This window comes from Poecilia reticulata, chromosome 8, assembly GCF_904066995.2.
Source record: "Poecilia reticulata chromosome 8, P_reticulata-male-v2, whole genome shotgun sequence".
NCBI lineage: Eukaryota > Metazoa > Chordata > Actinopteri > Cyprinodontiformes > Poeciliidae > Poecilia > Poecilia reticulata.
The window spans coordinates 20,419,694-20,433,355 of NC_088837.1; the positions used below are offsets into that span (position 1 = coordinate 20,419,694).

The window sequence follows — 13,662 nt, forward strand, 5'->3', positions numbered from 1 at the left end:
CGAGAACATTTGATTTCTTTTGGAGCAGATATGAATCGCATCCGTTTTTTCTGATGTTGCTTATCATTCAAATGAGACATTTCTATGATTATGCATAATCATATAAGACTGTTGCAACCTTGCAGGTGTCTGTAATAAGACCTGATTAAGTGGGACAGGCTAATCATCACAGTGCCTTGCATGAGTGTGTATGTGTGTGTGCTCACAAAGAAGCTGTCTAACGAATTGATTAGTGCTGCAGAGTGGATTTGTTGCCAGCTATAGAGAGATTAGGTTCGTCTGTGGTTCCTTCAGTTTAAGCGGTTGTTGAGTGCTCCGTGTCTTTGCCCACTCTTACACAACAAATATATTGATTGGCCTTTGACGCTGGAAATGTCACAGCCAGACGGTGCAGTACGTGACCCGGGCAATGTCAAGGCTCGGGATTTTGTTCGCGTGTTTGAGAAAATCATCACTCTTGCTGCAGCCCTGCTGGACACACCAGGGGCATTCTGCCTTTTTCCTCAAGGGACATATGAATAAAAATTGTAAAGCCATTGGAGCCAGTCCAAGAAAAACACTTGTCACTGCTCCCTGCAGAGCTCCAACCTAATTGACTCGGGTTTGTTTGCTCGAGGCCAACAATTGTGCTCCGGCTGATCTTAGTGGAACGCCGAGCACAGACTCGGTGGAGAATGATGCATTAACAGCTCGGCTCCTATTAAAGCTACTCTCTGCGGTTGAAGCCAGACGCCACTTTGCGGGGAATTATCAAGCCGCTTACCAAAGGAGAGGTGATTGAATTCATTTGCTTACTAATGAGTAGGGGGATTGCGAATTGTACGCTTCCCCAGCTATGCTTCCACCTGTTAAGGCCATTTGCTCATTACTGCAATCAGACCCAGTGTTTGCTCTCCATTACAATCATTTCTGTTTTTGTCACCTCATCAGACGCCTTTGTGCCTCCCTTTTCTTTTTGACCCCTGCTGGGTTTTGATGCCTTGTGTCAGTGATGGGAGGAGCTGAACTGAATATGGAATTGCATTGTGTTTTTTTTTTGTTGTTTTTTGCAAATATACTGTGTTTAGGTTTAACAGTAATAAAAAAAAAATAGCATAAAATAACTGAGTTTAAATGGACTGAATGATTATTTTCATAGTCCTAACAGAAACACTCAAGCGTAACAAAGTCCAATCAAATGTTTGCATCTGCTTTAAATTCACCATCTTTGAAGGAATTAAATTTTATGAGGGGTAATTTTTCCCTCTTGGATGTTCATGATTTCTTGATTAGCCCTGCTCTCTGTAGTGCTGTTGTGGAGAATATACTCTCCTGCTGTTAAGGCCAGATTAATGTTTAATCCTCTTTGTCTCACCAGACATCAGACAGAATGAGGTGGGTGAGTTTAAGTCCCCAAAGAGTCAAACGAGGTTAAACAATATAGAAGCCGAAAGACCGATCGGCTTCTGAGGCTGGTCATGTGGAGGATGCTTTTAAGGATTACTTAAAAAAATGTTAGCATGGATGGATGAAAATGTGCTTTTAGCTAATATTCCAGCATGCATTCTACTTTTCTGCCAAGAAGTTAACAAATCACAGGTAATATACAGAAGTTTGTGGTTCAAGTCTAAAATGTTAGGCTGCAATGGCATTTCGAACTTGAATGTGTGATGGTTAAAGGTCACAACTCTAGTATATTGTTATTGACTTTCTTCCTTTATCAGTTTAGAGATCCAATTAGATGAGAAAGTTGTTTTTCATTTATCTGTTCTGGTGTGTTGCTGCTGTTTTTTCTTTCAAACAGTGCCACACAGAATAGCTTTTTTTTTTTTTTTTCACTATTTCTCTGTTTTACCAGCCGGTCAACAGTCGGTCGGTCAAGGGAAAAATGGACTGTTTCATCGCTACTAAAGCAAGCTCCTTTTCAAACTGTTTTAATTGAAGACCCAAAGGATAACCTGATCTGTCAGATTAATTAATTTGTTTCAAAAAAAGAATTGCAGAAGAGTAAAACTCAAATTATGCAACTAAAATAACAAAGATTGTGTCAGATGATTATTTCATGAAACATTGCCTTAGAAAACAAAAAGCATGCTTGCCACTGATACAAAAGCAGAGGAAGGTTTCCAAAGTCTCTCACTGAGCGAGGGTTGTACATAAAGATGATAAAAATCAGTGTTCATTGTAGAATTATCAAAACTAAGATTTAAGCATTAGCTTGTTCAGGATATGTTTATGACTTTTAAAGCAGTTAAAAGTCTTAACTGCTTTACCTATTTAACCAAGAACTCGCTCTCACCATCTGACAACATGAAGTAGTTGACATAATCTCAAAATGTTGGGATTTGTTCTGCAATTGGTAAATTACTTGTTCTGTGATGTCATCGAGGAGTTTTTGAGGGAACCAATAAAAACTTCTTGCTTTGCAGGACAAGGTTGCTGGGATTTGTATGTTTCAGCAAATATGCTGAAACATACTATGGTGGGAACATAAAACAGACGAGAAGCATTACAGTGCAGTGGCATAAGAAAGGCAGTTTATGAAATGATGGAATGCAAACTAAAATGAATAATGTTTCACTTATTATTAATCAAATGCAACTCTAACCAAACAAGATTTTATCCTAGGAACTCCAGGTTTCAACATTTTTGGAGTTTTCTGGGAGTTTGTTCCAGATTAGAGAAGCATAACAACCGAATGCTGCTTCTCCACTTTTGGTTCTGATTCTGGCAATGCAGAGTGGACTTGCAGGTCTTGATGGGACATTTGTCTTTTAATCCTGTAAATGTTCTTAAAGTGATTGAAAGTGATTGAAAATAAACTTTTTTATAGACTTTCTGTACCTGAAAGTTCAGGTCTGAGTAGATTTTTGATCTGTTCATTGGTTTCTAGTTATAAAATAGGGCCATAGAGTCAGCATGCGGCTTCGGTTACGTCCTTTTTAATCCTAAATGTTATAATCTGAGCTAATGAAAGCTCAAAAGTAAAAAGAGCCCTAAGATTGAACCTTGGCGAACCCCACAAGTTCTTTTTTTTTTCAAATTTTGTTCAGGGAAATTAATAAGGGTTAGAGTTAGTTTTAGGAATGTCTTCTTAAAAAAAGTACATTTTTTATTTTTTTTTAGTCCACTGATCCACTGGATTTTTAATAAAATAAAAAAGAGGACGTTTCTAAGGGGGCAAATGAAATATCTAAAATATGTACTGTAGGTCTACATCTTCCTGCCACCTCATCTACAACGGTTATAGATTATTAAAGAGGATCTCATATTGTCAAAATCTTAGTTTATTAGATTATTACTTGTGGAACGTTGCATAACTCTCAACAGGAAAAATAGTTTTAGGTTCACTCCTATATGAGGTGTTGGAGGTTTTTGATTCTTGTAGCTCCAGCACATGCAAGTCAGTAGTAGGAGTTCAGATGATCAGGCCTTCAAATACAATGTGTTTTACTGTACTGCCCCTCTGTGGGTGTCCATCCATCCCGGATAACCGCAGGTCGTCGGTTTGTCTCAGCCGTGCTCTCTCCTGATAAGCAGTAATGCTTTGACACTTGAGGCCACTCCAGCAACTCCAGCAGTTGAGATTAATCTGTCTTTGAGATCTGCCAGGGTCTCTGTGGATGCACAGTTGAGAGAACAAGAGAGGCTGGTTATAGAGACGGGCCATTTGTAGCTGCCGTCTCTGGGATGTGGTTCCCTTCCCCGTTGGCAACCGGAGGGGACAGCTCACTACATCATTCAGTGGTTTGTTATTTTGTTTCGAGCAGGAGTTGACCGACGGAGAGATCAGTTTGTCTGTTTCCACAGTAGCCTGAACGTGAATTTTATTTGTCATTTTGCAGGGAGCCCGTTTGCTTTTGAATCCATTTTTGTAAGTAGGTTTTTTTGTAAATGTTCATATCAGCATGCATACAGAGAAATAGGAAGCCTGTTTCTCTAATACGATGAGTCACGTTTTTCATAGCGAGTGGACCAGAATGGATTCCTGAGATTCAGTTTAATATTTCCATGGTGTTAATCCGAACAATCCAGGACTCTGCTGTTAATTTCTGTCAGACAATATTTGCAATAGTATAAAAAATGAAGCATGATGTATGAACCAGGATTCATATAACCAGGGTTTTTACGTGGTAAAACCCTGGATACATTTCCTACTCTGGATACATTTTTAAAAAATATAGTATGGAAAACATTTTTTTTTTCATACTTCATTCCCCATTTGATTGTAATCCATCCCTCCCTGTAGGAACCTTTTTTTCTCCTATTTTTTGCTAAAGCTTTTCACTACATTACATTTGCTAGCTCAGTCTGATGTTTTTTTTCACATTTTCAGTGCTAAGGATCAGCTGGAAAAAAAAAACAAAAGAAAAAACATCCGAAGTTAAGTCTCGGGTTCAAACCACCAAAACCAGTTTTTATGGGCTCATATGACCACAAGCAATTGGATATCTGTTTGCGTGTCTCAGTGCTCCCCGGTGACTTGCAGTGATCCGTGATTCTGTTGATTCTTTGCCAGTTATTAAAAGCCAAGGGAAAGGTTACAGTAAATGCCACTCAGCTGATGTGCTGAATGTAGAGCTTCCTTAACATATGCTACACACCCATTTCGGCAGTTTGTTTTTCCTCGCTTTATTTTTGCCAACACCTCTCTTTGGATCTTCATGTGGCTGCTTTTTAAGCTTTTATACATTGCCATGGAATTTAAATTAAAAGCATGAAACTCCTTAATCTCTGTGTGCACCTGAGCCTGACAAATTGGCAGTTTCCTTTGCAACTTCTCCCTCCCTCCTTCCTCCTCCTCCTCTCCTTTCTTCCCTTCCCTTGTCACTACTTCCCTCCAACATCCTGGGTGCTCATCACAGAGGTCATGCACCTGTCGCCTGCTGTAAACAGGAAATGAATAATTCAAGAGCTGGTGGAGGTTGAGTGCAACCGTGACGAGCAAAATCGCATCCGTACGGTCTGCGTTCTAATCCTCAGCTGGAATCACACTAATGAGAAACTCTTGCTGGAGAGTCTGAGGACTCACTCAGAAGCAGGCTTGCATGTCCTTGACCTCTGTGGGTGATAAAGTTGGTTTGAGATGGCAATGGTGGCACGACAAGCTTCTTTGGGGCTCCACTGTTTTGCATGGTTAGTTTTGAAGATTATGCGTAAAGCAAGGCTGTATACACTCATTACAAAGACAACAAGTTCTTCCTCTCTATTTTCTCAAAATAGGTAGGAAAAACAGCAAAACATTGTTTTGTTTTTTTTTAAGGTTTTGAACAGACAAAGCGCTGTTCAATCATTAAAATTGAGAAAGCTTTGCCAAACCTATGACTACTTTATCATGCTACAATCCAACAACCATATACATGCAGCCACAGGTATGTTTAAATGGTCTAGATCAAAGTATAGTCATGTGTTAGAATGGTCCAATCAAAGTCTAGACCTAAATCCAATTAAGAACTTGCATCAAGAGTTTTCCCAGATTGTCTCTATCCAATCTGACTAACTTTGAGCTACTGGCAAAGACAAATGCGCATAAATTCTCTAGTAGAGACATACCCAACCTGTAATGTGACTCTTGACTCATCCCACTTTTCTGATTTTTATTCTTAAAAATGTTGGGGAAAAAATATCTTTCCTTCCACTCCACAGTTTCACAATATTTTGTATTCTGTTGGTGAAATCCTCTTGAAATCTGGGGTTGCAACGGGACAAAATCGGCAGTTTATGTCAGAGAGAAATACTCAAGTAGAATGTGAAGATGCAGCCGTCGAGCCTGCTGGGTACCCACACTGATTGGTTTTCACTCCTTATCACCCAACCAGCAGGTGCCTAAGCTGCAGTAAACTGTGGCACTTGCAGGGATTTTGACAGCTATAACATGCTGGCCACAGGCTCACCTGCTAACAACTCATCTACTTCTGCTACCCTTACCCCCAACCCTCCACCCCGCCGTCCTCTTGCTCCCGCTCTGTCAAGTAGTAACTCTGGAATCGTGTTATGTCTTTGCTCCACCAAACACCTGCACCAATTCTGATAAGAATCCTTATCGTCTCAGTCCCATGTTTCCTCTCTGCACCCAGGAAGAGCAGGAGGTCTCTAATGCAGGAGTGGGCGACGAATAACACTATCACCGGCGGCCACATTGTTTTTCAGCCACACTACCCTAACGTGTTGGAAGGTTTTGAAGCACGAGGAAGTGAGTGGCACTGGCAGTGGAGCAGGATGTGAAATTCGTTGTTGGGGTGAAGTTCCCCTATTTAAAATCATGCCAGCTGCCTGTATCTACGCCACCCGCAGCGCGGTTCCTCATAAGAGTCATCCCTTTATGCCATTCTCCAATCTTTGTAATTAAGCTTGGGGAATGAGAGGAGACATCTGCATGCCAGAACTCTGAGGAGAGGAGGAAGAAGACAACAAAGGGCGCAGTAGCTTCTCACAAAGCTTTCCAATTTGCAGCTTGCAGCTGTTTGCGTTCAGAGAGCTTGTTGAATGGCCTGTCCTCTCTCAGCCTAAAATTGGTTCACAATCCAGTAACTGATTTCTCAGCACACGCTGATTTTGGATGGATTATGCCACTTTGTTCCTTTGTGCAACAGAAGTTTGTCGACAGTTCCTGGAGCTCAATCCTCGGTTAACAGGAGACAGGAAGATGTTGGATGTTTTCTCGTGGAGATGACATTTCACCTCCTCCTGATGCGAACAACCTATTGATAACTACATCTACACATTCTCAGTTTTTTTATGCATGAGTTTTTTTGTTTTTTTTCTCCGCCAAAACATTAGAATGCATATTAGTTTTTATACAAGCTCTAAATAGTTTGTACAAAATCTGCACGGTTTTCCCAGCACCATGTCAGATTGGTTTAGCTGCATATGCTGCACAGGATTGAAAACAAAATGAGTCTAATGGATCCACAAGGCATGGCACTGCGACCCGTAAATTAAGTCTCACAGATGTGCTTCTGCAGATTAATCTTCCTGCTCATGAGCAATTATTCTGGCGGTGATGCTGAGGCATGAGGCTAATTTGAAACAATTACAGCCCAGGTTGGGCAAAATTAGCTAGTTTAATTCCCAAGGCCGCTGCAGACTGAGAGAGAGAGGACATTTTAAAAAGCAACCGGGGGTAATTGCTTTTTAACGCTGGATCATCCTTTAGCAAACCAGGGACTTGATTGACACTGTGTGATTTAAATCATTGCCCTTATGTTGACTGCTTTCAGTCAGCAAAGGTATTCATCAGGAAATGTGACAGATTTTGCTTCATTTTGTTTGCCCCAATCGCGTTATAGAAAATGAGCCAATTTGTGCATCACCCTCACAGCTGATGCCACACTGGGTCTCGTTCTGTAACCCTCATGTAATTTTTTTTTGCTTCTTAAATTTTATGACAGCTACCCGTCCACATCCCTACTTTGTGTGAGAATCAAAGTTTTAAAAAAAGTTCCTCCCCTATGGTCCAGACTTAAAAAGAGCAGAAAATCTTTGTCTTTTTAACGCCTGTACACATTTCTTTTAAGAGATTTGATTGGCTGTAGCGGCACTATTGCTACTGTTAAAAGAAGGATGTAATTTGGTGTTTTCAAATGAACCCAAAACCTAAAAATGGTGAGAAAAAAACACTTAATTGCAGTGGACTAAGGTGATAATTTATCTGTTTTGATGGACTGAAAAGGTCTTTCTGAAAAAGATATTCTTTGCATAACAATAAATGTGAAAATTAAAAAGGAAATGTTCTCTCTGTGAGCAGTTTGCTATTGTTGTTAAACTTCTCGCCTGCAGTTCCCATAATTTCCACATAAATTGCATCTCTAAATGGAGTCAATAACTTTGCAGGGTGTTTTTCCTCTGCATGTTAGACGATAGAGTTTAAAGAATTGGCTGTTTACTTAGAACTGTACCTTCCTTTTCTTATGCTGTAACAGCCCAATCATCAGCTTTGTGTCTGCGTCCCTCCATCTGAACAAACGTTTCCATCCTCATCTCAGCAGCTGAGGAGATAAAATTAGAAAGCAACCTCTGTCTCGTGCTTATTTTCTCCTTCGAAGATCCCGTCATCCCAGCTCACCTACCACAGCTAATCAATTTATAATGAGTTGTCATGGTCGCCATGACGGCTGCGTGATGCTTGGCTGACCAGTCTGATATTTATTCATGTAAAAAACGATGTTGTACTTTACGCCGTTTACACAAATTACTCAATTTGCTGTGGAACTAAACCTCATCTGAGTTCCTGTCAATCCTGCTGTACTTTAACTCTTTCTGGATGTATACGGCATTGGACATCGCTGAATTAGAAGTTGTGTTGAATGCTTATGGATTCAAGCCACATTCAAGCCACGGTTACAAGAATCATGAGCAGAAAAGCTTATGCTCTCGGGCAGATGTTTAATGTTGATCGTATTATTTTCTGTTATTGTTTATTTGGTTATTTAACCAACTTAACCAGGCTAATCCCAAAGGTCTCTTTTACAAGGCCAAGTTAGCAGCAGCATAATTAGATTAAAAATAAACAATAGACATTAGGAGCACTTTCTGAAAGTCTTCTGTTTAAATTTATTACAGTTGGAAACTACTGGTCATGTCTAAAAGTAGTGATGGAGTCAAACCTGAACCTTCAAAGACACATAAAGACAATTACCAAGTTGGGCTTCTATCACCTGATTAACGTTTCCAAGATTAAAGGACTAATGTCCCAGGAAGATCAAGGGAACTCATCCATGCATTTAACTTTTCTCGCATTGATTACTGCAATAGTGTCTTCACAGGTCTGACTAAAAATCAATCACAGAGCTGCAGCTGATCCAGAAGGCTGCTGCTCTTGTTCTCACTAAAATCGAGAACATTTAAAGTCCTTATACAGGTTCCCTGAACCTCAGAAAATAGACTTTAAAATACTTCTGTTAGTTTACAAATCATTGAATGGCTTTACACCAAAAATCCATTAAATATCTGCTGTTGTTGTATCATCTTTCCAGACCACTAATGTTCTTCTGGCTCTGGTCTCCTCTGCATTTCCAGAACCACAAAGAAGCATCAGTCAGTTTATATGAACGACTGAAACACTGAGATCCTTTAAATGAAGGCTACCTGTGTAGAGTTGTCTTTGATTAGTAGCAGGTGAATGATTAACACACTTCATGTTCAGCAACACAGTTCTCATTGCTGAAATGTGCTGTACAAGTGAGCTTGACTTGATTTAATTGACCCCAAAGGTCAAGCAGATGTCATAAAGACGGCAAAGTTCTTTTCTGATGTTTATCGGTGCTTCAGAGCAGGGGCTTGTTGTCAGTACCATCTGCATGGATCTATGTGTTCCTGACATCCCCACTCTGCCTTCTTGCTTCTGCTGCTACATCGGGAGTCAGTAGCATCTCTGTATCCTATCTGCGGCCCCGCTGCCTGGTAGGGCTTCCCAGTAGGGAGGCTGAGCAATTTGTTTCTGGATGGCTCCAGGCTTATCGTCTGTCTTTGACAGATGGGCCTCGCCTCTGCTCAGGTTGGGCTTGGTAGCAACACGCTGCTCACCGTTTGCCTGACAGAACTCGTTATAGACTTACCCCGGGAGAAGAAGCATCTCCACAAGATCCTGTTACCTCATCCCACCGCCGAGCCAAAAGGCTGTAAATTCAAACATGCTGCTGAAAAGCCTATCTTTAGTTTGGAAGATTTAACAGTTTGGGGAAATGCTACATCACTTTAGATACTAAATGTGTAAAGGTAACATAAAACAAAATAAATCTTGTAAAGTTTTAAAATAACAACATGCCAATTTCCGAATTTAAATGAATGCGTCCAGGATTTTTTACTATTTCCTTTGATGGTGAAAATATCCTTTCGTCAAAGCAACGTTCATGCTTTGACTGTTCAGTCTGTCCGCCTTTGTCTTGACCGCTGAATTTAGACCACATCAAGCTGTAACAGTTTTGTCTTTTCAGTTCGTTTTATTGTACAAGACAAAAAGCTACGTTAAGAAAAGCCTTAAGCAAAGCATAATGCTGCACCAGTGGAAAAAAACTTAAAGCAAGACTTGGCTTTGTTTAATTTTCCATAAAATCAAGCTACACAAGTTATGCATTGAACGCAAGACACAGTTAAGTCCAAAATTACTCCATTCAACTAGATTTAGATTTTAAATAAATTTTTTTACCCAGAATTTTCTTTTTTATATGCAATAGAAATGTAAGTCGTCTTTACTTATATTGTATTTTATGACATATTGAAAAATATTCACATCCTTCTCGATAATAAAGGAAAACAATTTAACAATCAAACCCTTCTAAGAAGTGCTGACCTGCTTTTTGCTTGTATCCGCTGACGTTTTGATGATTTGTATTTAGTAACCGGCTCCAAGTGTTTGAGCTTGGAAGGCCTCCTTTCCATCATTGAAATCTTAATATCTCTGCACACATTCTCTGATTCACGTCAGAACTCTGGCTGGGCCTCTTAAAAATGGTTTTAACTTCCAGAGAGAAGATACAAGGCAATAAAATTAAACAAATAGACAAATTTGTAGTTTTATGTTGCAGTGTTGCCATTGTATTTTGTGTAGCTGTGCTTGAAAGTGAAGGTTTTTAGGTGGATTTCCCCACATGTGTAGTTTATTTATTTTCTTTTGTTACTTGCTTTACATGTAAATGTCCATTTGAGGCTTAAATCTGTGTGTTTATTTTTTTCTTTCCATTTTCTATCTGGTTACTCCCTCTCCAGTCTAAGCTTAGACCGCAATATTTCAAAATAGCACTTAAATGGTCTTTGAAAGGTCTTGGATGTGGGTGAAAAAAAACCCAGTACATTCCCTGATGTGTGTGGCTGAGTGTGAGAGTCCTCCGACCTTCCCGGGTGTGATTGTGGTTTATCGTCATGGTGACCGCATACTTCGGTCCTGGGTGCTGCGTGGAGGAGACTGGTTGCAGTGGTTGCTCATTACATTTGACCAGCGCAGTTCACTCCTCAGTGTGGACTGATTTGATGGCGAACAGAATGCTTTGGCCTAATGCTGCCGCTGAAGCTCACACCCTGTTGGCAGTGCTCCAAATAATTTATGGTGTTGTTGTATTTACCGGCTGTCCACACATAGTTGCAACCCTCCACTGGCTGGAACAAGAATCTCACAAAGCCACTGGAACAAAATAATCTGCCACGGCAAAACGACAGCGTTCTCACTTGGGACGATGCTCGCTCACCTCCAAATTGTGCTGGTTGCTGTCAGACTGCAGGATGTTGTGATTTTTTTTCAGGCAGAAGTTTAAATTCAAAACTGAATTGTCAAAGAGAAAGAAAAACGCAAGAGAAAATCCTGCTGGTGTGGCAGCTGGGATGATTTGTAACTTGGTGCTTTTCATTTTTTCTGATTATGTCACACCCAAGTTTTTATTATAGGTTGGAAACAACACAATGTTATTTGCTTATTGTTGTGGTGCAAGGAGATAACAGCATCCTTCTCTACATTTTATAGATTCAATACAAGAAAAGAACATGTTTGGAAAATCTTGTAGTTCCCTCTGGGAACTAGGAAAACCCAACTTTTTTTGTTAAAATAGAATTCCCAATTAGGCTAATTAGGCTGCCTTTTTCTCATTTTGTGGCAATCTACTAACCTATAGAGGTTTGACTCCCCCCCAACCCCCAAGCTCTGCATGGCTCCATTTTTGAATTTTTGAATTCAGTAAAGTTGAAGCTCAAGGTCAGACCACCAATTAGTTTACGTTTATTCTAAATTGTGATAAAGTAGCCCAGGGAAATATCATTTAAAGAAAATACATATATATATTTTTTTAAATATAATTTTGGTAGCTTCTAATTGAGTAGAGGTGATGTTTGGATAGGATGAGCTGACTCTAAAGCATTCTTCTGAAGGTGCATATTTTTAAAAAGGAGTCCTGAAGTGTGGTGACTGCTCTACTTTTGGTCATGGGTCAAACTGTGCTTAGCCTTGCATATAATCAGGCCACATGGAGCAGCCTGGCACCTTTGGCGGTTCTGGGAGAAGAGGGAGAAAAGAGGGCAAAGCACATGTGAGAGATTTTTTTTTAGGAGAGAAGAGAGTGCCTCAGATGAGAAGTAGCTGTGCTGAGATTAAACATAATCCTCTCTGAACCTCTTCACAGGTTTATTAGACATCATCTCCAGTTTCTCTGCTTGAAATATCCCTCTGTATGTAGATTTTTAGATCTTTGCCAGCTCCTCTGCCTCACAGACACGCAAACATTCAGTAGAGGAGGTCAAACACATCTGTGCTCTAATAGTGAAATAAAAACCTGACTGCTTGGCAGCAGTGTGTTCTAGTCAAATATTTATTGCACAGATTTTTATACTATATCTCTCTTCTAGGCCCATGTTCAGAAGCATACTGCCCTCTGCAAAACTCAGATAAACAAGATAATTTCCCACTCAGTGCTGTCAGTATGACATGCTGAATCATCAGGAGGATATAGAAAGAATATGTTCATGTAGATATAAAAATTCCCAAAATTTGAAATTGAATGCACAAATATCTCAAAATATTTATCTGGTTAAATTTCCGAATGTGCATCTCACATTTTCATTATTCATTATGATGAGATAATTCTGTTGGGTTAATAAAAGGTTAATAAATATGCAGCCGTGAGATGTGCACTGCATTACATAACACGAGTTTCTAATCTTTTAGATGGATAAGTACAGAGTTAAAGATTTAAAGGCTGTTAAGTCAAGTTTATTTGTATAGCACATTTCAGCAACAAGGTGTCATAATGTGAAGTACCAGGACTCGAAGGCAAGCAACAACTACAGACACCAAACTCAGTTTAACAGATTTATTGTATAATGGGGGGGAAGGATGGAGAGGTGTAGACCAGCGGCAGCAGGGGGGAACCAGGCCAGAGGAGGAACTGAGGAATGGGTGAGTGGTTAGACAGAGAAATAATGACAGGAGTGAAGGCGTGACCTGGTGAAGGCTTACGGTTGGAGGGTTCAGATGAGCGGAGGAGGGTACAGCAGTTGGGGCAGTGAGGGGGTTTCCAGGTGGAGGAGTTCCAGCAGGTAACTCAGGGTGGACAGGCAGCAGGGTGGTGGTTGTGGAGGAATCCAGGAGTTAGGCCGAGCAAAACAGCGAGGATCAGGTGGTCCAGGTGGATCAGACTCTCAGAGAGAGGTCAGAGCTGGTTCTAGGAGGAAGGAAGAGATGGAAGAGGCGTCAGGAACAAGTAAAACACAGCACTAAGAGCTAGAGTGTACCACTGTAGAAGCGGAACCATCTGGCATCTTCTTCTGGGAAGCCACTCCTATTTAAGGCCCTTGCTGATTGGAGATGATGAGCACCAGCTGGATCCCATCAGCCTGCCACCCTGAGAAAGTAGAGAAAACACTCCCCTGCAGAACCCAACAGTACCCCCCCCTCAACGGACGCCTCCTGACGGCCGACCTGAAGAAGACGCAGCGGAATGTTCAAAAGAAGATATAAGGGATCGGTCCAGTATAAAGGACCGTGGGACCCAGGACCGCTCCTCTGGGCCATATCCCTCCCAGTCAACCAGATATTGCCTACCCCGCCCACGAGGACGCACATCCACAATGCGACGGACGGAGTAGGCCGGGTGACCATCAATGACCCGGGCGGGTGGAGGGGGCTTGGAAGGAGGGCACAAAGGACTTGAGAGGTAGGGCTTGATCTGGGACACATGAAACACTGGATGGACACGGAGA

The 13,662-nt window shown here is 40.9% G+C and overlaps 1 protein-coding gene and 1 long non-coding RNA gene across 5 annotated transcripts in view; one reads left to right on the forward strand and one right to left on the reverse strand.

Annotated features, from left to right (window-relative positions):
* The window catches only part of znf385c (zinc finger protein 385C), a 139,469-nt gene that overhangs the window by 85,818 nt on the left and 39,989 nt on the right, over positions 1–13,662 (forward strand). The gene's annotated exons all lie outside the window — the stretch shown is intronic.
* LOC145552598 (uncharacterized) lies at positions 12,759–13,366 on the reverse strand. Its single transcript, XR_014088696.1, has 3 exons — positions 13,195–13,366; positions 12,920–13,124; positions 12,759–12,848 (listed from the first exon to the last, which is right to left on the reverse strand). It is a non-coding gene; the product is annotated as an uncharacterized LOC145552598 (long non-coding RNA).